The 27071-nt window shown below is 46.2% G+C and overlaps 1 long non-coding RNA gene across 1 annotated transcript in view; it reads left to right on the top strand.

The window, feature by feature from the left end:
• Positions 1-26526, top strand: part of LOC130356083 (uncharacterized) — a 37751-nt gene extending 11225 nt beyond the window's left edge. The window contains exons 2-3 of the long non-coding RNA XR_008888772.1: positions 18944-19007; positions 26481-26526. This is a non-coding gene — a long non-coding RNA (uncharacterized LOC130356083). The remainder of the gene's footprint in view (positions 1-18943; positions 19008-26480) is intronic.
• The last annotated feature ends 545 nt before the right edge of the window (positions 26527-27071 follow it).

Raw genomic sequence — 27071 nt, 5'->3', positions numbered from 1 at the left:
AGCGTATCATAGGCCTTTTACTCGCCGAGGCTAAGCACCAAAGCAGGCTTCGAGCGCCGATTGACCAAATGTATTAGACCCACCACTTTCCTAGTGTTATCCCGACCCTTATGAACAGGGATAAATCCCACTTTTTCCTTATGGATAAGGGAGGGAAGAAAACAGCACAGACGGTTAGCCAAAACATTTGCAAAAAACTTTAAACCAGAATTAAGGAGAGAGTTGGGCCGATAGCTGGAACAATCATGAGGACCCTTAGGAATGACAGTGATCAGGGAATATAAAAACGACTGCAGGACCTCCCACCCATCCAGGAAGGAGTTAAAGAGGGGAACAGGTTTAGGAATCATCAGTGCTGCTACAGAACGGACCTACCAATTTTTGCTGTATCTTCTGAGACAGCCGTGTCCCTAACAGCCAACTACCATCTATACGAAGTTGGGACCACAAGTGCTACATCAGGTACTATGTATACAGCTATGCTGTATTTTTGAAGCGCTGCAATCCCCCACTTTGCTTGGCCACTAAATCCTACTGCATTATTTGAGATCGCAAAATTTATAGCAGCGGGTCTCCTCTCAGGAGAACTAAGCCCTTCTTCCAATTGTTTGCATACATTGTAACACCTGCCTAATAACATTGTTTCTTTGCTACAAGTCCATTCTAAACATCACGGCATACTATTGAGACCACATACTCTCTAGCAGCCGGCTCCCTGCACAAAGAGGCAAACCTATATATTGGATTACAAATAGTCACAGGGAATGTGATTGACTACGTCATGTTACCAGCCGCAATATGGCCAAAAAACTAAATATACTGTCATTTCTCCATTGATGCCCTAAGGGCATGGAACAAAGGAGGGAAGTTAATAAGAGCGGAGAGAAACACCGGGAGATTAAGGGACATCTCCTCTGTCTTAGATAGGTTTACCTTATAGCCCGAGACTACCCTGTAGGAATGCAGGACCCTGTAGAGGTTAGGAAGAAACATCAGGGGACGAGTCAGAGTAAGGAGAACATCATCCGCAAAAAGACTGATTTTGAAGTCCCTATCATGCAGCCGCACACTCGAGATATCTGGGTCTCCCCGGATTAGAGCAGCCAGAGGCTCAATACAAAGAGCAAAAATCAGGGGAGACAGCAGATACCCCTGTCGAGTGCCAATATAAAGAGGACAGCTAGAGGAAATCACATAAGGAAGTTTGATAGAGGCAGTAGGATAGGAGTAGAGGCATCGCAGTGCAGTCAGAAACACAAAGAGCCAAACCTATATATTGGATTACAAATAGTCACAGGGAATGTTGCCGTATTATATTTATATTGATTGTGATTTTATATTGTGTATTTGCTGATCCACAAGGGTTCTGTGAGGTTCGGCACACTCTTTAATCATATATTATATTCCAATAAACCTATTTTTATCATACATTCATTGACCCTGAGCCTCAATTTCCATTTATAGTCTATTGCAATTTTTCAACACCGTGGGTATAGGTGTTATTTCAGTTGCTCAGGTCCCAGGTCACTAGGTGATAAGAGCCTCCCCTACATTTTGTATAAAATTTAGGAAGAAGTTGAGAGCGCCTCGAAAAAAGGGACTTAACCGCCTCCTGAAGCTCCAGCAAGGTGTTTTGAGCATTTAAATATGCTCCATCAGTAGCCGACAGGGAAGGAAGGTCACAGGTCGACAGAAAGGAATGTAAAATATGATAGGGGACAGAGTTTATGATAATGTTCTAAAAAGAAATGGTAGATATCATCCGGGTGATAGTGAAGAGTGCCAGAGGACTCCCTGAGAGCTGAGGGAGACTGGGCTGCAGTACGGTCATGGAGGTGCTGAGCTAACATAGTGTGGGCCTTATTACCATGTTCAAAAAAACCCTGCTTAGCATAAAGGAGGAAATGCTCCACCAGTCACGCCCGGGCAGCCACCAGCCTTCGCGGGACCGAAAGGGAGGGCAAGGAGAGGAATAATGCCTCTAATATACGAATCTCTGCCTTAAGATCTCAGGAGCGAGCCAAAACATCCTTCTTCAGGGGTGATTCCCAGAGCAAAGCTATGAACCTGCACTACAGATTTATGGGCTTTCCAAAGGGTAGCCAGGGACTACACTGAGCCTTATTGGTAAAATACTCTGAAATACAGGCCTGGATCGAATCCGAGGAGGGCAGAGATTTAAGAAGGGAAACATTCAGCTGCCAGTAACAGCGCCTGAGTGGGGAAGAGCGAGGCAGGAAAGAGACAAGAACCGGTCCATGATCAAACCAAGAGATCGGCTTCAAGGACGCCCATGATGGCATACGGGCCATCAGCAGGTTAGCTAAAAAGTAGTCAATGCGGATATGGGACCGGTGAGGATGGGGAAAAAAGGACCGATTCAAAAAGGACCGATCCAGCGGATGGTTAATGCGCCAAAGATCATATAGGGAAGACAAGCGAATAAGACTGCGGAAAGTCGTCGCGAGTTGCAACTGGGCCAGAGGTGGAGAAGTAGCCAATAGAGAATGGTGGTCTAGTAAAAAAGAGAAAATTAAGTTAAAATCCCCTTTCAGGAACCAAGCAATAGTGTTGAGCAGCATAGGCCATATTCGAATTTGCGATTCGTCATATATTCGCTAAATTCGCATATCTGTAATATTTGCATTTTATTTTCGCATATGCGAAAATTCGCGTATGTGAAAATTAGCATATACAAAAATTAGCATAAGTGAAAATTCGCATATGCGAAAATTCGCACGCCAGTCTCACACAGTAGTATTAGAGCCTTCTTTACACCACACAAGCTGGAAGCAGAGAGGGGTGATCATTGTGATGTGTACTGTGAAAAAAAAAACGAATATTCGTAATTACGAATATATAGTGCTATATTCGTGAATATTCGCAAATTCGCGACTATGCGATATTCGCGAATAGAATTCGCATTGCGAATATTCGCGGGCAACACTACCAATTAAATGGAGGATACTTCTGAAGTCTGGAGAGGACCCTGCGCAAGAAGGGAATCTGAGAGGAATTAGGAGCATAGACTTTTCAGGCTTACCCTCAAGGAAACCCTTGACTATCACCTAACGCCCCCCTGGATTTAAAAAAAAGAGGAGGTGACCCGTACTGGGCATGAACAAGAACTCAAAATAGCGACTCCCGCTGCCTTCCTATCAGAAACAGCAGAAAAAGTTGGAGGATAAAGGTGTTGGAGAAACTGGAAAGTTCCCATATGGTCAAAGTGGGTTTCCTGGAGGAAGGCTATATCAGTCTTCAGAAAGGACAACTCCCGCAGCACCAAGCATCGCTTAGATAGGGAGTTCAAGCCCTTCACATTTAAAGAAACACACTGGACCATGAAGGGGAACTGGAAGGAGGAAGAGCTAATGTAAAGAGGCACTTACCCCATCTCACAGAAGGAACCGCAGCACGTGGGAGGAAATCTCTGAAGTAACAGGAATACAGGAGAGATCTGGTCCCAAAAGGCCTGAAAGAGCAAAGAGGAGATAAGGGAGGGGGAGACAGGGGAAGACACAGGACAAGAGACAAAACAGACGACAAAAAACACTTAAAGTAGAGGGGAAAAGAAAGAGGTAGAGGACAAAAGAGAGACAACAGAGAACCACTGACCCGTAGGCCAGAGAGGAGGCCCAAAATAAGAGAACTGACATAAAAGACAAATTCTGTAGGTACAGAGAAAAAAAAACTAACCAACAAGCAGAGCCTCAAGGGGGAGATGAGAGGACAACATCAGGAAGAAGGAATGGTCAGCACACCATCCAAGCCCAATAGCAGGAGAAACATGCAAAGCCCCCGCCCAATAGGAGGAGCGAGGCAAAAGAAACCAAGCTCAGTTCAATAACAGCAGACATAATGCACCCTCAAGGCAGATGGGAGGACAGTCCACGCAGACCAGGAGAGGCAGGCTGTCGTTTTGCACCAGGTCTATGGTTGTGCACCAGCTGCCAGACCGGGGGGGGGGAGGGGGGGAAACAAGGCCCCAGTCCAAGGGGGACACGGGCATCAAACGTGGAGCAAAAAGTCCTCAAGATCAGAGAATGCCCGGAGCACAGCAGAGTGTCCATCCCTACGAGTCTGGAAGGCAAAAGGAAAGTTCCATCAATAGGAGGCCTGGTGGTCTCGGAGCATGGTCAAAACAGGATGAGGCATCCTATGCTTACGTAAGGTGATCCAGGATAAATCTTGGTAAAGCTGAATGGGTGAACCATCAAACTCAAAGTTCTTAAAGGAAAACTGTCACATATTTTCTCCCGCACTATCAACAGGTACTGGTGGATAGTGCGGGAGATGCTGATTAAAACAAGCCCTACCTTGGTCTGATCCGTGCCGCCGTTCGCCCGCAATTGTAGTTTTAATCTCTGTGTATATCCTGCTGTAACTGGCAAGGGCGGGGCTTCTGTGGGCTAACTGACACTGACGTCAGCACCGCTCATGAATAGGTTAGGTTAGGAGCGGCGAAGAGAGGGAGAACAGGAGGGAGGGGGGATGAATATTCATGAGCGGCGCTGACGTCAGTGTCAGTTAGCCCGCAGAAGCCCTTGCCAGTTACAGTAGGAAATACACAGAGATTAAAACTACAATTGCGGGCGAACGGCGGAGCGGATCAGACCAAGGTAGGGCTTGTTTTAATCAGCATCTCCCGCACTATCCACCAGTACCTGTGGATAGTGCGGGAGAAAATATGTGACAGTTTTCCTTTAAGATTGCAGGCAGAGCCTCTTTCTGCTGGAAGTCAGTAACACAGCAAATGACATCCCTAGGCAACCCCGTTGAGGACTTAGGGCAGAGTGCCCGGTGGGCTCTATCCAACTTGATCCTGTGAGAGGAAGGCTCACCGAGGATAAGATTGAAGATGGCTTACAGAGTGGCCTGCAGGTCCTTGTCCCGAGTAGCCTCAGGAAGGCCACAGACAGGGATATTATACCGCCCACCACTGTTATCCAGGTCCTCCACATGATTATGGAGATCAGAGAGAAAAGCAAACTGTGAAGATATGGTAGCATGCAGTTGGGAGATGTAGGCTCTAGTGGAGTCATGGGCATCCTCCAGCCCCTCAACAGACGTGCTGCAGATCTTGCCGGAGGGAAGAGATCTCCGCTCAACATGTATCCTTAACTTTGGAAATCAGAGAGCTATAGTCCTCCTTAGTGGAAATCTGGGAAAGTAGCTGACTTCAATCATGAGGAGCAGGAGATGGAGTCGGAATAGAGGAACAGTCCAGCTCAGAGTCAGAGAGAGCGTTCCATTCTGCGAGGTAAAGAGAGGAGCCCCAGCATTTGATGGGGCAGAAGAAGGCATTTTAGGAGGCTGAGGTCAGGTGGATGAAGTCTGCAGCAAGGGTGGAGTAGCCATAGGTGAGAGGTCAGTATGAGGGGCCGCAATTATCCCAGGTGCAACAGACAGGCTACTGGGAGACAGTCCAAGGGGGGATGGAGAGTCCACTGTAGGGCCAAGGGCCAGGGACCAAGGAGGCTGCCTCAGAGATGGAGATACAGGAGCCACCAACATGTGTGCAGAAGAAGCTGAGGATCTGTCCGTCACCTTGGCTCAAAATGGCCTCCACTGCAGCCATAAAGAGGGATCCAGGGGGTCGGTGCAGGGAGAGTCAGATCCCAACTCAGTACGTACCTCTGTACGTCTGGGGAGGCCGGCAGAGAGACTGGCAGTGTCCAGGCAGGAGGAGAGGGGGAGGCCCCACAGAAAGATGTAGCAGGGCAGCCTGAGTCTGGGCTGGAGGCTGGGGCAGTGCACTCCCAAGATGGCGGCCGCGGTTTAGGAGTGGCAGAGCCCCACCCATATGTCCAGTGCAAAGGGAGCCTGCGGGAGAAGAGCAGGAGGTCCGGCGGCACGAGTGGCAGCGATCCCCACATGAGCAGCGCTGCAGGAATGTGTGGAGAGTCCACGGGAGGAAGCTGTTAGGCCGGCCTGGGGAGCTGAGGTAGGCCCTAGTCATTGGAGGTAATGGAAGATCCCAGTGTTGGGTTCGGGCGGCAGCTCGGTAGAGGCGAGTCGCTTCTTGGAGTGCTTAGAGGTTCTCCCCATCAGGTGTGCAGAGTTTCAGCGGCCGGGAAGCAGGTAAAAAGGCCTTATGAAGTCGGTGCAGACCCACTACACATCCGTCTCCATCAGAGCCTCTCCGCGCGCCCCACACCAACAGAGTACCCCTTTAAGGGAGTAAGTACTTAAATCCCATAAAAGAGCTTTCACCAGCGATCTTCTGATCGCTCCCATAATACACTACACTAGTATTATAGTGCAGTATATGTTTAGTTATGGCTAATATGAGGGGGGGGGGGGTGTTGTTTTTTTTTGGGGTCATTTTTTATATATTTTGATTTTTAATAAATATTTTTTGTAGAGTGTGGGGTGGAGGTTAATCATTTTACAAATTGTTTATTTTTTACTTTTTTTTTTTAGATGGGAACCATGCAGAATACATTGCCATCTGTGGAAAAGGAATCTTCTGATTGCTTCTATAAAACACTGCACTAGTGTTGACCCCACCAGGACGCCCTCGCGTCCGGGTACTTAACCCCTTAAGGACCCAGCCATTTTACACCTTAGGACCCGGCCATTTTTTGAACATCTGACCACTGTCACTTTAAACATTAATAACTCTGGGATGCTTTTACTTATCAATCTGATTCCGAGATTGTTTTTTCGTGACATATTCTACTTTAACATAGTGGTAAAATTTTGTGGTAACTTGCATCCTTTCTTGGTGAAAAATCCCAAAATTTGATGAAAAATTTGAAAATTTAGCATTTTTCTAACTTTGAAGCTCTCTGCTTGTAAGGAAAATGGATATTCCAAATATTTATTTTATTTTATTCACATATACAATATGTCTACTTTATGTTTGCATCATAAAATTGACGTGTTTTTACTTTTGGAAGACACCAGAGGGCTTCAAAGTTCAGCAGCAATTTTCCAATTTTTCACAAAATTTTCAAACTCACTATTTTTCAGGGACCAGTTCAGGTTTGAAGTGGATTTGAAGGGTCTTCATATTAGAAATACCCCACAAATGACCCCATTATAAAAACCGCACCCCCCAAAGTATTCAAAATGACATTCAGTCAGCGTTTTAACCCTTTAGGTGTTTCACAGGAATAGCAGCAAAGTGAAGGATAAAATTCACAATCTTCATTTTTTACACTTGCATTTTCTTGTAGAACCAATTTTTGAATTTTTACAAGGGGTAAAAGGAGAAAATTTATACTTGTATTTGTAGCCCAATTTCTCTCGAGTAAGCACATACCTCATATGTCTATGTAAAGTGTTCGGTGGGCGCAGTAGAGGGCTCAGAAGCGAAGGAGCGACAAGGGGATTTTGGAGAGTACGTTTTTCAGAAATGGTTTTTGGGGGGCATGTTGCATTTAGGAAGCCCCTATGGTGCCAGAACAGCAAAAAAAAAAACATGCCATACCATTTTGGAAACTAGACCCCATGAGGAACGTAACAAGGAATTAAGTGAGCCTTAATACCCCACAGGTGTTTCACGACTTTTGCATGTAAAAAAAAAATAAAAAAATTTCACTAAAATGTGTGTTTCCCCCCAAATTTCACATTTTTGCAAGGGTTAATAGCAGAAAATACCCCCCAAAATTTGTAACCCCATCTCTTCTGAGTATGGAGGTACCCCATAAGTTGGCATGAAGTGCACTACGGGCGAACTACAATGCTCAGAAGAGAAGGAGTCATGTTTGGCTTTTTGAGAGCAAATTTTGCTCGGGGGCATGTCGCATTTAGGAAGCCCCTATGGTGCCAGGACAGCAAAAAAATATCCACATGGCATACCATTTTGGAAACTAGACCCCTTGAGGAACGTAACAAGGGGTACAGTGAGCATTTACCCCCCACTGGTGTCTGTCAGATCTTTGGAACAGTGGGCTGTACAAAATATTTTATTTGCACAGCCCATTGTTCCAAAGATCCATCAGACACCTGTGGGGTGTAAATTCTCACTGCACCCCTCATTACATTCCGTGAGGGGTGTAGTTTCCGAAATGGGGTCACATGTGTTTTTTTTTTCTTTTTTGCATTTGTCAAAACCGCTGTAACAATCAGCCACCCCTGTGCAAATCACCTCAAATGTACATGGCGCACTCTCCCTTCTGGGCCTTGTTGTGCGCCCCCAGAACACTTTACGCCCACATATGGGGTATCTCTGTAGTCGGGAGAAATTGCATTACAAATTTTGGGGGGCTTTTTTCCCCTTTACCTCTTGTCAAAATGAAAAGTATGGGGCAACACCAGCATGTTAGTGTAAAAATTTTTTTTTTTTACACCAACATGCTGGTGTAGACCCCAACTTCCCCTTTTCATAAGGGGTGAAAGGAGAAAAAGCCCCCCAAAATTTGTTAGGCAATTTCTGCCGAGTACGGAGATACCCCATATGTGACCCTAAACTGTTGCCTTGAAATACGACAGGGCTCCGAAGTGAGAGCGCCATGTGCATTTGAGGCCTGAATTAGGGATTTGCATTGGGGTGGACATAGGGGTATTCTACGCCAGTGATTCCCAAACAGGGTGCCTCCAGCTGTTGCAAAACTCCCAGCATGCCTGGACAGTAAACGGCTGTCCGGCAATACTGGGAGTTGTTGTTTTGCAACAGCTGGAGGCTCCATTTTGGAAACAGTGGCGTACCAGACATTTTCATTTTTATTGGGGAGGGGAGGGGGGCTGTGTAGGGGTATGTGTTTATGTAGTGTTTTTTACTTTTTATTTTATTTTGTGTTAGCGTAGTGTAGTGTTTTTAGGGTACAGTCACACGGGCGGGGGATTACAACGAGTTTCCCGCTACGAGTTTGAGCTGCCGCGCAAAATTTGCTGCATCGCAAACTTGCAGCCTGATACTCACTGTAAGCCCCCTGCCCATGTGAATGTACCCTGTACATTCACAAGGGGGGGACCTCCAGCTGGTGCAAAACTACAACTCCCAGCATGCACAGTCTATCAGTGCATGCTGGCAGTTATAGTTTTGCAACAGCTGGAGGCACACGGGTTGGGAAACACTGAGTTAGGAAACAGACAATGTTTCCCAACCAGTGTGCCTCCAGTTGTTGCAAAACCACAACTCCCAGCATGCCCACGCAGCCGAAGGGCATATTGGGAGTAGTGGTTACGCAACAGCTGGAGGAGAACAGTTTGGGGACCACTGTGTAGTGGTGTCCAAGCTGCAGCCCTCCAGATGTTGCAAAACTACAACTCCCAGTATGCCAAAACTGTCCAGGCATGCTGGGAGTTGTAGTTCTGCAACATCTGAAGGGCCAGATGTTACAGAACTACAACTCCCAGCATGCCTGGACAGTAAGGGCATGCTGATGATGTGTAGTTTTGCAACATCTGGAAGGGCACAGTGGTCTCCAAACTGTGGACCTCCAGATGTTGCAAAACTGCAACTCCCAGCATGCCCAGACGCCAAGGGCTGTCTGGGCATGCTGGGAGTTGTAGTTTACATGGTCCCATTACAGCAATGCATGTCGCTTTACGGCGACGTGCATTGCTGTAAAGGGCCCGATCGCGGCTGAAGATCTACTCACCTGTCGCCGCCGCCGCCGTCTTCATCGCCGGGATCCGGGTCTTCAGGGACGAGGTAAGTACCGGGGCCGGTCCCCAGCACTCCCCCGTCCCCCGCCTCATCCTCCGGTCTTCCTCCCGTCCTCTCCGGACTTCCAGGGGCCGGGCAGGACGGGAGGAAGTAACCGCCCCCCCTCCTGCGATTGGTCGGTTAACTAACCGACAGATCGCAGGGTATAGGAGGAGGTGGCAGGCTTGCCACCTCGCTCCTATACGTTAGCATGGTCCTGGCTGTCTGTGACAGCCGGGATCATGCGAAATTACCGGGCGGTCGGGTCCCAGAGACCCGATCAGCCCGGTATCGCCGCAGATCGCAAGGGCGATTTCCCTTGCGATTTGCGGCGATCGCCGACATGGGGGGCCTACATGGCCCCCCTCGGCGTTTGCCCTGGATGCCTGCTGAAGCATTTCAGCAGGCATCCGCTTCCGATCTCTGCCCGGGGCGCGGCAGAGACCGGAGAAACACCAGGACGTACTAGTACGTCCTGGGTCCTTAAAGCCCAGGGTGCCAGGACGTTCTAGTACGTCCTGGGTCCTTAAGGGGTTAAAGGGGTACTCCCGTGGAAAACTTTTTTTTTTTAAATCAACTGGTGCCAGAAAGTTAAACAGATTTGTAAATCACTTCTATTAAAAAAATCGTAATCCTTCCAGTACTTTTTAGGGGCTGTATACTAAAGAGAAATCCAAAAAAGAAATGCATTTCCTCTGATGTCATGACCACAGTGCTCTCTGCTGACCTCTGCTGTGCATTTTAGGAACTGTCCAGAGCAGCATGTGTTTGCTATGGAGATTTTCTCCTGCTCTGGACAGTTCCTAAAATGGACAGCAGAGGTCAGCAGAAAGCACTGTTGTCATGACATCAGAGGAAATGCATTACTTTTTTGGATTTCTCTTTAGTATACAGCCCCTAAAAAGTACTAGAAGGATTTTTTAATAGAAGTGATCTACAAATCTGTTTAACTTTCTGGCACCAGTTGATTTAAAAAAAAAAAAGTTTTCCACGGTAGTACCCCTTCAACCCCTTAACGACGCAGGACGTATATTTACGTCCTGCGCCGACTCCCGCGATATGAAGCGGGATAGCGCCGCGATCCCGCATCATATCGCGTCAGTCCCGGCGCTCATCAACGGCCGGGACCCGCAGCTAATACCACACATCGCCGATCGCGGCGATGTGCGGTATTAACTCTTTAGTAGCGGTGGTCAAAGCTGACCGCCGCTTCTAAAGTGAAAGTGAAAGTGACCCGGCTGCTCAGTCGGGCTGTTCGGGACCGCCACAGTGAAATCGCGGTGTCCAGAACAGCTTACATAACACCGGGAGGGCCCTTACCTGCCTCCTCGGTGTCCGATCGGCGAATGACTGCTCCGTGCCTGAGATCCAAGCAGGAGCAGTCCAGCGCCGATAACACTGATCACAGGCGTGTTAATACACGCCTGTGATCAGAATGAGAGATCAGTGTGTGCAGTGTTATAGGTCCCTATGGGAGCTATAACACTTAAAAAAAAAAGTTAAAAAAAAGTGTTAATAAAGGTCATTTAACCCCTTCCCTAATAAAAGTTTGAATCACCCCCCTTTTCCCATAAAAAAAATAAAACAGTGTAAAAAAAAATAAAAAGAAACATATGTGGTATCGCCGTGTGCGTAAATGTTCGAACTATAAAAATATATAATTAATTAAACCGCACGGTCAATGGCGTACACGCAAAAAAATTCAAAAGTAAAAAAAAAAGCATTTTTGGCCACTTTTTATACCATTAAAAAATGAATAAAAAGTGATCAAAAAGTCCGATCACAACAAAAATCATACCGATAAAAACTTCAGATCACGGCGCAAAAAATGAGTCCTCATACCGCCCTGTACGTGGAAAAATAAAAAAGTTATAGGGGTCAGAAGATGACATTTTTAAACGTATAAATTTTCCTGCATGTAGTTATGATTTTTTCCAGAAATGCGACAAAATGAAACCTATATAAGTAGGGTATCATTTTAACCGTATGGACCTACAGAATAATGATAAGGTGTAATTTTTACCGAAATATGCACTGCATAGAAACGGAAGCCCCCAAATAAGCCATAATATGGATTTTTAGGTGGAAAATTGAAAGGGTTATGATTTTTAAAAGGTAAGGAGGAAAAAACGAAAGTGCAAAAACTGAAAAATCCTGAGTCCTTAAGGGGTTAAGGACCAACAGGGAACCTGTAAGCTCTCAGCGTTTCCATTCACCGCCGGTAACAGGGCCATGAACACAACGGGATGCCTGCTGAAATCGTTCAGCAAGCATCCTGTGAAAACGACTGGGGTGGTCCTGAGTGGCAGCAGCAGAGATGCGGCGGGAGCAGGCGTGATGCAACCGGAGCAGGTGTGTTGCAACCGGAGCAGGTGTGTTGCAACCGGCGGCGATTCTCATGAGTGCCTGCAATACCTGGAGGGCCACAGTTGTGCAGTGGCCTCCAGATCTTGCAAAAGTACAACTTCCAGCATGCCCAGACAGCCATTTTCTGTCTGGGCATCCTGGGAGTTGTAGTTTTGCAACATCTGGAGGGCCACAGTTTGGAGATCACCCCTCTGTCACCCCCTACACCCCACTGTCACCCATGTGCACTCTTCTACACCCACCTATCACCCATGTACACTCCTTTACACCCCTCTGTCACCCATGTAAACCCCTCTGCACCCCTCTGCAACTCTTGTACACTCCTCTACATTCCTCTGTCACCCATGTACACTCCTCTACACCCCTCTGTCACCCATGTACACTCCTCTACACCCCTCTGTCACTCATGTACACTCCTCTACACCCCTCTGTCACCCATGTACACTCCTCTATACCCCTCTGTCACCGATGTACACCCATCTGTCACCCATGTACACTCCTCTTCACTCCTCTGTCACCCATGTAAATCCCTCTGCAACCCTTGTACCCTCCTCTACAACCCTCTGTCACCCATGTACACTCCTCTACACCCCTCTGTCACCCATTTACACTCCTCTATACCCCTCTGTCACCCATGTACACCCCTCTGTCACTCATGTGCACTCCTCTACACCCCTCTGTCACCCATGTACACTCCTCTATACCCCTCTGTCACCCATGTACACTTTTCTACACCCCTCTGTCACCCATGTACACTCCTCTATACCCCTCTGTCACCCATGTACACTCCTCTACACCCATCTGTCACCCCTACACCCCTCTGGCACCCCCTGTGACCCCTATCACCCATGTACACTCCTTTACACCCCTCTGTCACCCATGTAAACCCCTCTGCACCCCTCTGCAACCCTTGTACACTCTTCTACACCCCTCTGTCACCCATGTACACCCCTATGTCACCTGTGTACACCCCTCTGCAACCCATGTACACTCATCTACACCCCTCTGTCACCCATGTACACCCCTATGTCACCCGTGTACACCCCTCTGTCACCCATGTACACTCCTCTACACCCCTCTGTCACCCATGTACACTTTTCTACACCCATCTGTCACCCCTCTACACCACTCTGTCACCCATGTGCACTCCTATGCCCTCTGCCACCCATGTACACTCCTCTATCACCCCTATGTCACCCTTGTACACCCCTATGTCACCCCCTATGCCTCCTGTCACCCATGTACACTCTTCTACACCCCTCGGTCACTCATGTACACTTATTTATCACCCATGTACACTCCTCTACACCCCTCTGCCACCCATGTACACTCCTCTACACTCCTCTGTTACCCATGTACACTCCTCTACGCTCCTCTGCCACCCATGTACACCCCTCTACACCCCTCTGTCACCCATGTACACTCCTCTACACTACTCTGTTACCCATGTACACTCCTCTACGCTCCTCTATCACCCATGTACACTCCTCTACGCTCCTCTGCCACCCATGTACACCCCTCTACACCCCTCTGTTTACCAGGCACATGCCTCTACGCTCCTCTGCCACCCATGTACACTCCTCTACACCCCCAACTCCCCTCTGTCACCCATGTACACCCCTCTATCACCCCTACACCCCTCTGTCACGCCCTACGCCCCCCTTTCACCCATGTACACTACTCTACACCACTCTGCCACCCATGTTCACTCCTCTACACCCCTCTGTCACCCATGTACACTCCTCTACACCCCTCTTTCACCCATGTACACTCCTCTACACTCCTCTGTCACCCATGTACACCCCTCTACACCCATCTGTCACCCCTACACCCCTCTAGCACCCCCTACGACCCCCTATCACCCATGTACACTCCTCTACACCCCTCTGTCACCCATGTAAACCCCTCTGCACTCCTCTGCAACCCTTGTACACTCCTCTACACCCCTCTGTCACCCATGTACACTCCTCTAAACCCCTCTGTCACCCATGTACACTCCTCTAAACCCCTCTGTCACCCATGTACACTCCTCTATACCCCTCTGTCACCCAGGTACACCCATCTATCACCCCTACACCCCTCTAGCACCCCCTACGACCCCCTATCACCCATGTACACTCCTCTACACCCCTCTGTCACCCATGTAAACTCCTCTGCACCCCTCTGCAACCCTTGTACACTCCTCTACACCCCTCTGTCATCCATGTACACTCCTCTAAACCCCTCTGCAACCCTTGTACACTCCTCTACACCCCACTGTCTCCCATGTACACTCCTCTACATCCTTCTGTCACCCATATACACTCATTTACACCCCTCTGTCACCCATGTACACCCATCTGTCACCCATGTACACTCCTCTACACCCCTCTGTCACCCATGTACACCCATCTGTCGCCCATGTACACTCCTCCATACCCCTCTGTCACCCATGTACACCCCTCTGTCACCCATGTACACTCCTCTACACCCCTCTGTCACTAATGTACACTCCTCTACACCCCTCTGTCTCCCCTCTGACACCCCCTGCGACCCCATATCAGCCATGTACACGCCTCTACATCCCTCTATCACCCATGTAAACCCCTCTGCACTCCTCTGCAACCCTTGTACACTCCTCTACACCCCTCTGTCACCCATGTACACTCCTCTACACCCATCTGTCACCCCTCTGGCACCCCCTGCGACCCCATATCACCCATGTACACTCTTCTACATCCCTCTGTCACCCATGTAAACCCATCTGCACTCCTCTGCAACCCTTGTACACTCCTCTACACCCCTCTGTCACCCATGTATACTCCTCTACAACCCTCTGTCACCAATGTACACTCCTCTACACCCCTCTGTCACCCATGTGCACTCTTCTAAACCCATCTGTCACCCCTCTACATCACTCTGTCACCCATGTTCACTCATCTGCCACCCATGTACACCCCTCTATCACCCCTCTGTCACCTATGTACACCCCTCTGCACCCCTCTGCAACCCATGCACACTCATTTACACCCCTCTGTCACCCATGTACACCCCTATGTCACCCATGTACACCCCTCTGTCACCCATGTACAGTGGTCCCTCAACATATGATATTAATTGGTTCCAGGAGAACCATCATATGTTGAAACCATCATATGTCGAGTACATATGTCTATGTAAAAATGGTAATTGGTTCTGGGACCTCGGAACCATTGTATGTTGAATACATATCTCTATGGGAAACTGCTAATTGGTTCTGGGATGACCATTGTATGTGGAATGTATGGGGAGTGTTTAACAAACCAGGGTGCCTCCAGCTGTTGCACAACTACAACTCCCAGCATGCATGTACAGCCATTGACTGTCTGGGCATGCTGGGAGTTATAGTTTTGCAACAGCTGGAGGCACACTGATAGGGAAACATTGATGTATGGGGTGTATAGTGTGTATATGTATTGTATGTGATGTGTGACATTGCATACAGTACTGTACAGTTCTTTAAATACCTTCAGGGGGGGACAGAATGTCCTCCATTACGATCCTGCCGACTACAGCTCTATAGGAAAGGAAGGGGAGCAGCTCATTGGATGCCTGCAGCAAGATGCTGCAGGCTATTGGCTATGGCTGCTCTGGGGGGGCGGGGCTTACACAGAGCTCACAGTGGAAGCCTCCGTGAGCTAGCAGGACAGCATGTGAGTAACAGGAGGCAGAACGGGGCACACGGGGCACATTAAACAACTATCTGTCAGTTGCTGAAGTTGTCAGCGCTGTCAGATAGCTGTTTGTACGATGGCCCCGACACACAGCAGCATCATATGTCGAGGCTGCCTTCAACATACGATGGGCTCTAAGAGGCCATCATATGTTGAAATTATCATATGTCGGGGGCCATCATAAGTCGAGGGATCACTGTACACTCCTCTACGCTCCTCAGTCACCCATGTACACTCCTCTACACCCCTCTGTCACCCATATACACTCTTCTACACCCATCTGTCACCCCTCTACACCACTCTGTCACCCATGTGCACTCCTCTGCCACCCATGTACACCCCTCTATCATCCCTCTGTCACCTATGTACACCCCTCTGCAGCCCTCTTCAACCCATGTACACTCATCTACACCCCTCTGTCACCCATGTACACCCCTATGTCACCCATGTTCACCTCTCTGTCACCCATGTACACTCCTCTATGCACCTCAGTCACCCATGTACACTCCTCTACACCCCTCTGTCACCCATGTACACTCTTCTACACCCATCTGTCACCCCTCTACACCACTCTGTCACCCATGTGAACTCCTCTGCCACCCATGTACATTCCTCTATCACCCCTCAGTCACCCATGTACACCCCTCTGTCACCCCCTATGCCTCCTGTCACCCATGTACACTCTTTTACACCCCTCTGCCACGCATGTACACTTATTTATCACCCATGTACACTCCTCTACACCCCTCTGCCCACCCATGTACACTCCTCTACACCCTTCTGTTACCCATGTACACTCCTCTGTCACTCATGTACATTCTTCTACACTCCACTGTTACCCATGTACACTCCTCTATGCTCCTCCATCACCCATGTACACTCATCTACGCTTCTCTGCAACCCTTGTACACTCCTCTACACTCCTCTGTCACCCATGTACACTCCTCTACACCCCTCTGTCACCCATGTACACTCTTCTACACCCATCTGTCACCCCTCTACACCCCTCTGTCACCTATGTACACCACTCTGCACCCCTCTGCAACCCATGTACACTCATCTACACCCCTCTGTCACCCGTGTACACCCCTATGTCACCCATGTACACCCCTCTGTCACCCGTGTACACTCCTCTACGCCCCTTAGTCACCCATGTGCACTCCTCTACACCCCTGTGTCACCCATGTACACTCATATACACCCATCTGTCACCCATCTACACCACTCTGTCACCCATGTGCACTCCTCTGCCACCCATGTACACTCCTCTTTCACCCATGTACACTCTTCTACATCCATCTCTGTCACCCATGTGCACTCCTCTGCCACCCATGTACACCCCTCTATCACCCCTCTGTCACCTATGTACACCCCTCTGCACCCCTCTTCAACCCATGTACACTCCTCTACACCCCTCTGTCACCCATGTACACTCCTCTACACCCATCTGTCACCCCTCTGGCACCCCCTGCGACCCCCTATCACCCATGTACACTCTTCTACATCCCTCTGTCACCCATGTAAACCCATCTGCACTCCTCTGCAACCCTTGTACACTCCTCTACACCCCTCTGTCACCCATGTATACTCCTCTACAACCCTCTGTCACCAATGTACACTCCTCTACACCCCTCTGTCACCCATGTACACTCTTCTAAACCCATCTGTCACCCCTCTACATCACTCTGTCACCCATGTTCACTCATCTGCCACCCATGTACACCCCTCTATCACCCCTCTGTCACCTATGTACACCCCTCTGCACCCCTCTGCAACCCATGTACACTCATTTACACCCCTCTGTCACCCATGTACACCCCTATGTCACCCATGTACAGTGGTCCCTCAACATATGATATTAATTGGTTCCAGGAGAACCATCATATGTTGAAACCATCATATGTCGAGTACATATGTCTATGTAAAAATGGTAATTGGTTCTGGGACCTCGGAACCATTGTATGTTGAATACATATCTCTATGGGAAACTGCTAATTGGTTCTGGGATGATCATTGTATGTGGAGTGTATGGGGAGTGTTTAACAAACCAGGGTGCCTCCAGCTGTTGCACAACTACAACTCCCAGCATGCATGTATAGCCATTGACTGTCTGGGCATGCTGGGAGTTATGGTTTTGCAACAGCTGGAGGCACACTGATAGGGAAACATTGATGTATGGGGTGTATAGTGTGTATATGTATTGTATGTGATGTGTGACATTGCATACAGTACTGTACAGTTCTTTAAATACCTTCAGGGGGGGACAGAATGTCCTCCATTACGATCCTGCCGACTACAGCTCTATAGGAAAGGAAGGGGAGCAGCTCATTGGATGCCTGCAGCAAGATGCTGCAGGCTATTGGCTATGGCTGCTCTGGGGGGGCAGGGCTTACACAGAGCTCACAGTGGAAGCCTCCGTGAGCTAGCAGGACAGCATGTGAGTAACAGGAGGCAGAACGGGGCACACGGGGCACATTAAACAACTATCTGTCAGTTGCTGAAGTTGTCAGCGCTGTCAGATAGCTGTTTGTACGATGGCCCCGACACACAGCAGCATCATATGTCGAGGCTGCCTTCAACATACGATGGGCTCTGAGAGGCCATCATATGTTGAAATGATCATATGTCGGGGGCCATCATAAGTTGAGGGATCACTGTACACTCCTCTACGCTCCTCAGTCACCCATGTACACTCCTCTACACCCCTCTGTCACCCATATACACTCTTCTACACCAATCTGTCACCCCTCTACACCACTCTGTCACCCATGTGCACTCCTCTGCCACCCATGTACACCCCTCTATCATCCCTCTGTCACCTATGTACACCCCTCTGCAGCCCTCTTCAACCCATGTACACTCATCTACACCCCTCTGTCACCCATGTACACCCCTATGTCACCCATGTTCACCTCTCTGTCACCCATGTACACTCCTCTATGCACCTCAGTCACCCATGTACACTCCTCTACACCCCTCTGTCACCCATGTACACTCTTCTACACCCATCTGTCACCCCTCTACACCACTCTGTCACCCATGTGAACTCCTCTGCCACCCATGTACATTCCTCTATCACCCCTCAGTCACCCATGTACACCCCTCTGTCACCCCCTATGCCTCCTGTCACCCATGTACACTCTTTTACACCCCTCTGTACACATATATCTTCATTACAAGGGAGAGACTATAATATCTCTGCAGGTCTAAATTTTACATATAGCTTGATTGTTATCAGTAATTAATATAAATATTAATTATGTGTTTCGTGGTTCCTTTCTTGCAGCTAACAAGAGTATATGTCGCGTTCACCTTCTCACCGAGCATCAGTCACCTGTAAAAAGACACAGGTATGATAACATGTTCCTGATACATGCTACAGACGCTAATATACATAACACTCTAGGGCCAGAACTACTTATCTCATTTGGAATTATGAAACAGCATAAGAAAATGGAACAAAAAAAAAAAAAAAAAAAACAGATGGAACACATTGGGATCTAGATAATTTGTATAACTTAAAATATATTGTATATTTTAAAAAAATTATTAAATATTTTATCTAAAATTTGTATATTATATACAACAGTTAATTATGTAATGGGAATGTATGCCTTTTAATTTAGAAAGGGGGGTGGGGGGGTTGAATTATTTTACTAAATGTTTTATGCCTCCCAACATTATACTGATGATCATTTTTTATTATTTTATCGACCGTTTCTTTTCTTTGTACTTTCTAAACTAATCCTATAATACACTGCACTGGAATTATACTGCAGTATATTATGACTTTCAGCCTTATGCTGACAGCCAATGTTTAGTTATGGCTAATGCGAGGGGGGGGTTGGATTTTTTTTTTGGGGGGGAGGGGTTATTTTTTTATATCTATTTTTTTTATAAATATATTTTTTTGTGGGTGTGGGGGTTGATGGTTTTATAAATCATTCGTCTTTTATTTTTTTACTTTGTTTAAACATAAACTATGCACAATCCATTGCCATCTATGAGGATGTGCAGTGTATTATGCTTCTTGGCATTATGCTGACAGGCAGCATATGGTTATGGCTATTGTTAAAAGTTTATGGGGTTATAAAGTTTTTTTGGGGCATTTATATATATTTTTTCTTAACTTTATATTTGATACAAAAATATTTTTAGAGAAATGTTTTTGTGGAGGCGGAGTTTTATTTTTTTTTTAATTATTTTATTAAATGTTTTTCTTCTTGTTAGTTTTAACTATTCCCATTAAGGGACTTAAAGCAGCCATCTTTCGATAACTCATATATTAATAGAGAGCAGTAGTATGACAGTGTTTTATGCCTCTCGGCATTATTCTGAAAGACAATGTATGCTTACGGTAATGTCAGTGGTTTTATTGTGGGGGGTTTTAAAACATTTTTTCTCTTTTTAAATTTTTTTTTATTATTTCATAAGAGGGCTTTCACCAGCCTTCAAACTTTGGCTTGAAATTCCACAGTTTGAACCTTGCCTTTAATTTTGTATAAAGGGGAATTTTAACAGCGATCCCGAGATCATTCATACAATACACTTCACTAGCATTAAAGTACAGTGTATTATGCCCTTCAGCATTATGTATTATTATGGCTGTAGTATGGCTGTAATTATATTTTTGAAGCAAACAAAATAATATAGATTTTTCTTTACTTAGTACAGTTAAAGGGGTACTCAGGTGGAAAACCTTATTTTATTTTATTATTTTATTTTTTTTAAATCAACTGGTGCCAGAAAGTTAAACAGATTTGTAAATTACTTCTATAAAAAAAATCTTAATCCTTCCAGTATTTATTAGCTGCTGGATAGCTGCTTTTTGGAACACAGAGCTCTCTGCTTACATCACAAGCACAGTGCTCTCTGCTGACATCTCTGTACATTTTAAGAACTGTCCAGAGTAGGAGAAAATCCCCATTTCAAACATATGCTGCTCTGGGCAGTTCCTAAAATGGACAGAGATGTCAGCAGAGAGCACTGTGTTCCCAAAAGAAAATAATTTCCTGTGTAGTATTCAGCAGCTAATAAGTACTGAAAGGATTAAGATTTTTAATAGAAGTAATTTGCAAATCTGTTTAAAGGGGTACTTCGCTGCCCTGTGTCGGAAGCTACGCTCCCCAGCGTCCGGAAGTTTACTGTTCCGTGTCCAGGGCTGCCCCTCGTGACGTCACGCCCGCCCCCTTCGTGACATCACGTCCGCCCCCTTCCCATAGGTCGTGACGTCACAAAGGGGGCGGGTGTGACGTCACGAGGGGCGGCCCTGAACACGGAAGCCCGCACACAGTGTCCGGAACAATAAACTTCCGGCCGCTGGGGAGCGGAGTTTCCGACACAGGGCAGCAGAGTACTCCTTTAACTTCCTGGCACCAGTTGATTTAAAAAAAAAAGTTTTCCACCGGAGTACCCCTTCAACCTCTTGGGGAAGCATCCCTGATCCTTAAGGACTCATGACGTAACTGTACGCCCTGGTCCAATATAAGGGGTTTAAACCATTCTCACCAGCAGAGAACGGGTTAAACCCAGTGGGTCCTGTTTGCTACAGGCAGCCAGGACCCACATCGAATGCCTTAACCCTTTAGACACTGCAATCAAAGTTGATCAATGCGTCTCAATCGAAAGTAAAAGAATCCCGGCAGCTCAGCGGAGCTGAACGGGACTATTGCAACAAAATCGCGATGTCCTGATCAGCTTGCCGGATGACGGGAGGGTCCTCACCTGCCTCTCCGTCATCTGATCGGCGATCTATTGTTCCATTCCTGCGCAGCAGGCTAGAGCAGCAGATCGCCGGTTGCACTGATCAATGCTGTGCAATGGCATAGCATTGAACAGTGTATGCAATCAGAAGATTGCATGTTGTAGCCCCTATGGGGGCTAAAAAAAAGAAAGAAAAAGTGTAAATTTTTTAAAAGTTCATTAACCCCTTCACTATTAAACGTTTAAATCACCCCCCTTTTCCTATTTTTTAAAATAAAATTATGTAATAAAGAATAAAAATAATCATATGTGGTACTGCGGCGTTCGATGGCGTACACGTAAAAAAAATACCAAAGTCCAAAATTGTGCATTTTTGGACACTTCATTTACCATACATATAATAAAAATCGATCAAAAAGTTTCATCAAAACAAAAATGGTACAGATGAAAACTAAAGACGACGGCGCAAAAAATTACCGTAAATGGAAAAATAAAAAGTTATAGGGGTCAGAAGATGCCAATTTTAACCCCTTAAGGACCAGCACAAATAAACCTGTACGCCCCTGAAAGACCAGGCCTGTTTTTTCAAATCGGGGATGTCTGTCTTTATTAGAGAATAACTCTGGTAACGTTTTGCCAATCATGATAATTCTGACATAGTTTTTTTGTCACAAGTTGTCCTTCATGTACCTAGTAAAAGTAAGCCGATATCATTTGTATTTTTTTTTTTTTTACAATGCAAAAAATCATGAAATTTAAAAACAAATTAAGATTTTTTGCTATTTTAACACTAATAGGTTGCATATATTTATACTTACTGTCCAAATAGTTTATGTAACTTATACTTTCAGATGTCTACTTTATTTTGACAGCATTTTTTTTTTGTTTTTAATTCACATTTTAAATTAATTAGAAGCCTAACAATTTAATTAGAAATTTTGAAAATTTTGAAAATTTGAAAAGTACATCTTTTTTTATGTGCTATGCAAGGTATGCAGAAATGCGAAGGTTGTAGAACATAGGAACACCCCCCCCCCCCCCCCCAAATGACCCCAATTTAAAAACTAGGTCCTTCAAGATATTCGCTAGGGGGTACAGTGAGTATTTTAACACCATAGTTTTTTGGCAGGAATTATTACAAAGTCAGTGTTAAAAATTCGAAATTAGCATTTTTTCACAAATGCATAATTTGTGGGACATATATTTTGTACATCACTTCTGATCTTGCAGGAAATGCATCCTATATTTTATTAAGCTGCTCGGCCAGTGTTTTGAAATATCCCCGCTTAGGCCATATTTGGTTCCTTGGCCGCGTGGTAGGGCTTTCAGGGCATCATTTTAGGCCGAATGGATTATAGGCCGCACTTCATGCCTGCAAAGGGTTTTAGCTGCCAGAACCATACAGAACCCCCACAAGTGACCCCATTTTGGAATCTACACCCCCTTAAGTATTCATCTAGACCAAAAGTGAGTACTTTGAGTCCTTTTTGTTCGTCCCGTGTTCGGAAATACCCTCGCTTAGGCCATGTTTGGTTGCATGGCCACATGGTGGGACCCAAAAGGATAGGAGCACCATTTGGCTTTCAGGATATCATTATACAAATTATGGGCCGCACTTCATCTTGCAAAGCATTCTAGCTGTCAGAACAATACAGCACCCCCAGAAGTGACCCCATTTTTGAAACTACACCCCCTAAAGTATTCCCCTAGGGCAAAAGTGAGCACATTGAGCCCTTATTCTGTTGCTAGAATTATTTCAAAGTCAGTGGAAAAAATAGAAATGAGCTTTTTTTCCCACAAATTCTTTTTTTGTGGAACATCATTTTGGTAAGTCGCTTTTGAAATGGAGGAAGTACGCCCCATATTTTATCACGCTGTTCATCCCGGTCTGGGCAGTACCCCTACTTAGGCCATATCTGGTTGCCTGACCGCCTGGTAGGACCAAGAAGGAGAGGAGCCCCCTTTGGCTTTCAGGGCATCATTATATGAATAATCCCCATTCATACTGCGTTTCTGCAGTATAGGTGTCCGTTGTCATGTCAAAAAAGGGATGCCAATATATACTGTAGCCATCTCATTCAGAAATAAATGGAGCTGCTACAGTATACGTCAGCATCATTATTTTTGACGTGAAGCTGACAGATACCGCTAACACTGCAGAAAGGCAGTATGAACGGGATGCAGTGTAGGGGCACAGAGCACATCCACGGCTTATTTCACACCGCGGATGCCCCGCCAGCAGTCACAAGGCGCAAGATCACTGCTATGGCTGGGTAGCTCAGTGTATCTGCTCATGACTGCCGGCGGGAAATCCGCCGCTATGAGTGGACACACAAAGCTACCAAGCCGCAGCAAGGAGCTCATTATTGTGACTGTTGGCGGGCATCCGCAGCATGTAATATGCTGCAGATGTGCGCCGTGTGATCCTACACATTATGCATTTTTATTTTTTATTATATTTATTTAATAAATGTATTTTTATAATTTTTTTGCACTTTTTTTTTTTAAATTAAATTTCTTTACACTTTTTTTTACACCTTTTTTTTACATTTATTGTCTTTACACTTTCTTTTTTAATTATTTTATATTTTTTTACACATTTTTTTAATGCTTTGGAATACTCAGTATTCCAAAGCACTGCAGTTATATGCTGTCTGCCAGTTTTGCACTAGCATATAAGGACGTGCCTCAGGCACGTCTTGTCAGGCAATAACCGGGGCAGACCTGGGGGTCTTAGTAAAGACACCCAGCCGCGCAGGTAAGCAGCAGCACCCCGCGATAGTTGTGGGGTGCTACAGGAGAGAGACAGAGGGAGCCCCCTCCCTCTGTCAAAACTCCTTACAGCTCGCGGTTGCTTCCGACCGAGGCTGTAAGGGTTAAACTGCCGGGACCGAAGTTTTCTTCTGTCCCAGCAGTAACGCAGGTCCCCGCCCGCCGGGGATTACACACAGTACCCCGCGATCACGTTGCGGGGAGCTGCAGGGAAGACAGAGGGAGCTCTCTGCCTCTGTCATAACACTTACAGCCAGCGGTCACTTCCAACCGCGGCTGCAAGGGTTAAAATGCCAGAACTGAAGTCTACTTCAGTCCCGGCATTGCAGCAGGGTCCCGGCTGTGTGTTACAGCCGAGTCCCTGCCGCGATCTCGTGGGTGCACTGGGCAGCACCCACGAGAACCATGGACGAGTATACACGTCCTAATGGCTGAACGTGCATTCAGCCTGGACATGCATACACGTCCATGGTCCTTAAGGTGTTAAACATACTCATTTTGGTGCATGTAGTTTAAAAAATTTTCAATTATTAAAATAAAATAAAACCTACATAAATTCGGTATCCTTGTAACCATATAGACCACCTGAATACAGATATGGGCCCTCATTTACTATTGCAAACCCGACATGTTTTGTCGCGTTGTGCGCCAGAATCTGTCGCGTTGCGTCAGAAATTCTGTCTGCGCCAGATTTTGCGCCAGATTTTGTGTCAGAATTGAAAAAACCCCGACTAACTCTCCATTTTGCTAAGAAAACCTGAATAAGGGGCGTGGCCTCTGTGAAAATGGGGTGTGTTCTCCAAAAAGGGGCATTATCCCGACATTTTCACAAAAACCCAACATATTTACTAAGGTTTCCACATAAAATGTAGTGAATTTGAGCTGAGGAAAACCAGATAGATCAGAGCAGAAAATAAATTGTAGGGAATTCAAACCCACAAAGAAACCTACACTACACTCTTAGTAAATAAGGGCCATGGTGTCAGTTTTACCGAAAAGTGTACTGCTTGGAAAAGGGAGCCCCCAAAATTTACAAAATGTTGTTTCTTTTTTCTTTTCACCCCACAAATATTTTTTTTCTTTTGCCGCAGTTTATATTATAAAAATAAGTAATGTCATTACAAATTACAATTGGTGACTCAAAAAACAAGCCCTTATATGGGTCTGTAGGTGAGAAATTGAAAGTGTTATGATTTTTAGAAGGGAAGGAGGAAAAAAACTAAAATTTGCTGAGTCCTTAAATTGAAAACAGGCTGAGTCCTCAAGGGGTTAAGTCCTAAATCTGTGGTTAGTCAGCTCACAGTCTAAAGTAAACTTGTAAACTCTGCAGTCGGTTGACTCTATTCTATTAATTATTAAAAATAGGGCATTCCTACAAATAAATAACAGAGAATAAGGATCATAAGTGTTCCTAATCTCTGTACCTGAGATATGCTTGTGTTGTATAAGAAGCTGTCCATAAACGATATACTTATTAAAGCGCAACTGTCAATAATTTTTTAACCCCCCAGACTACGATAATGTTGTTCCTGATGACCATAATGTGACTGCAGCCATACCTTTAGCGCTGCTTTTCCTTCTTTTATAACTTATAAAATCCTTTTATTCAGCGGTCAGGCACAGTCGGATAGGCGTGGCTTGGGGTTCACAAAACCCTGCCTCCGCCACTTATATCCTCTCTTTCAGCGCTGGGACCACTGTGTAGTAAGACACCGTGGTCCACAACGAATCAGGGGCACATGCGCCCCTCTCAGACATGTGCGCTACTGCCCTGAATTGACAGAGCGAGCGCTCACTACCTCCTGCCGTCTATGCGCTCAGTGCGCATGTGCTGTGCTAGAGGCAGTGAACGAACAAGCACTCTGCCTCTAGTATCTGCACAACATGGTCACCGGTAGCTGAAGAGGACAACGGGCATTTTTTTCTTTTTTGTAGAATATCAGAGCCAGACGGGAGGGGCGCATGTGCTGTGGACCGCTGAGTCTTACTACACAGCGGTCCCAGCGCTGAAAGAGAGGATAGTCGTGGCGGAGGCCGGACTTTGCGAACCCCAATCCACGCCTATCTGACTGTGTCTGACCGCTGAATAAAAGGATTTTATAAGTTATAAAAGAAGGAAGAGCAGCGATAAAGGTATGGCTGCAGTCACTTTATGGTCATCAGGAACAACATTATAGTAGTCTGGGGGGTTAAAAAATTATGACAGTTGTGCTTTAACAACACATATATCTTCATGTATAAGGGAGAGACTATAACATCTCTGCAGGTCTAGATTTTAAATCTAGCCTGATTGTTATCAGCAATAAATATAAATATTAATTACCTGTCTCGTGGTTCCTTTCTTGCAGCTGACGAGACTATATGTCACGTTCAACTTCTCACCGGGCATCAATTACCTGTAAAAAGACACAGGTATGATAACATGTTCCTGATACATGCAACAGACATATATATATATATATATATATATATATATATATATATATATATATATATATTGTGGCAGTGTGGCAAGGAAAGGGTGTATTGTCTTGACTCACCCTGCAGAAGCTCTCACCTGCTTCTTAAGTAATGAGGCAGGAGGGAAGGGAGGTGTGTATATAAGATGGAGAGTCAGTCTAATGTGGGCTCTTCCTAGGAGACAGCATGTGGGCTGTAGGGAAGAGACAGAGCCTCCTGAGGAGTACACAGCCAGAGCTATGAGTGGCTCAAAGAGAGTGACATGAATTGTGAGTAGAAGGTTGCAGGGGACATATGTTTAACCGGCTGAGGGAAGCTCAGCGGTTGTTAGTCAGGACAAGCTGATCTGTTTAGTCAGTGACCAGACGGTCTAGGATTTTGTTTTGCTCCTGCTTTTTGTTTATTTCTTTCCCTGCAACCTGTCTAATAAAACTGGCAAGGTGCCAGATTTGCATTATAAGGGTTCGTTTGCTGGTTTA

Source organism: Hyla sarda, chromosome 2, assembly GCF_029499605.1.
Source record: "Hyla sarda isolate aHylSar1 chromosome 2, aHylSar1.hap1, whole genome shotgun sequence".
Taxonomy (NCBI): domain Eukaryota; kingdom Metazoa; phylum Chordata; class Amphibia; order Anura; family Hylidae; genus Hyla; species Hyla sarda.
This window is presented reverse-complemented; position numbering and strand designations above follow the sequence as displayed.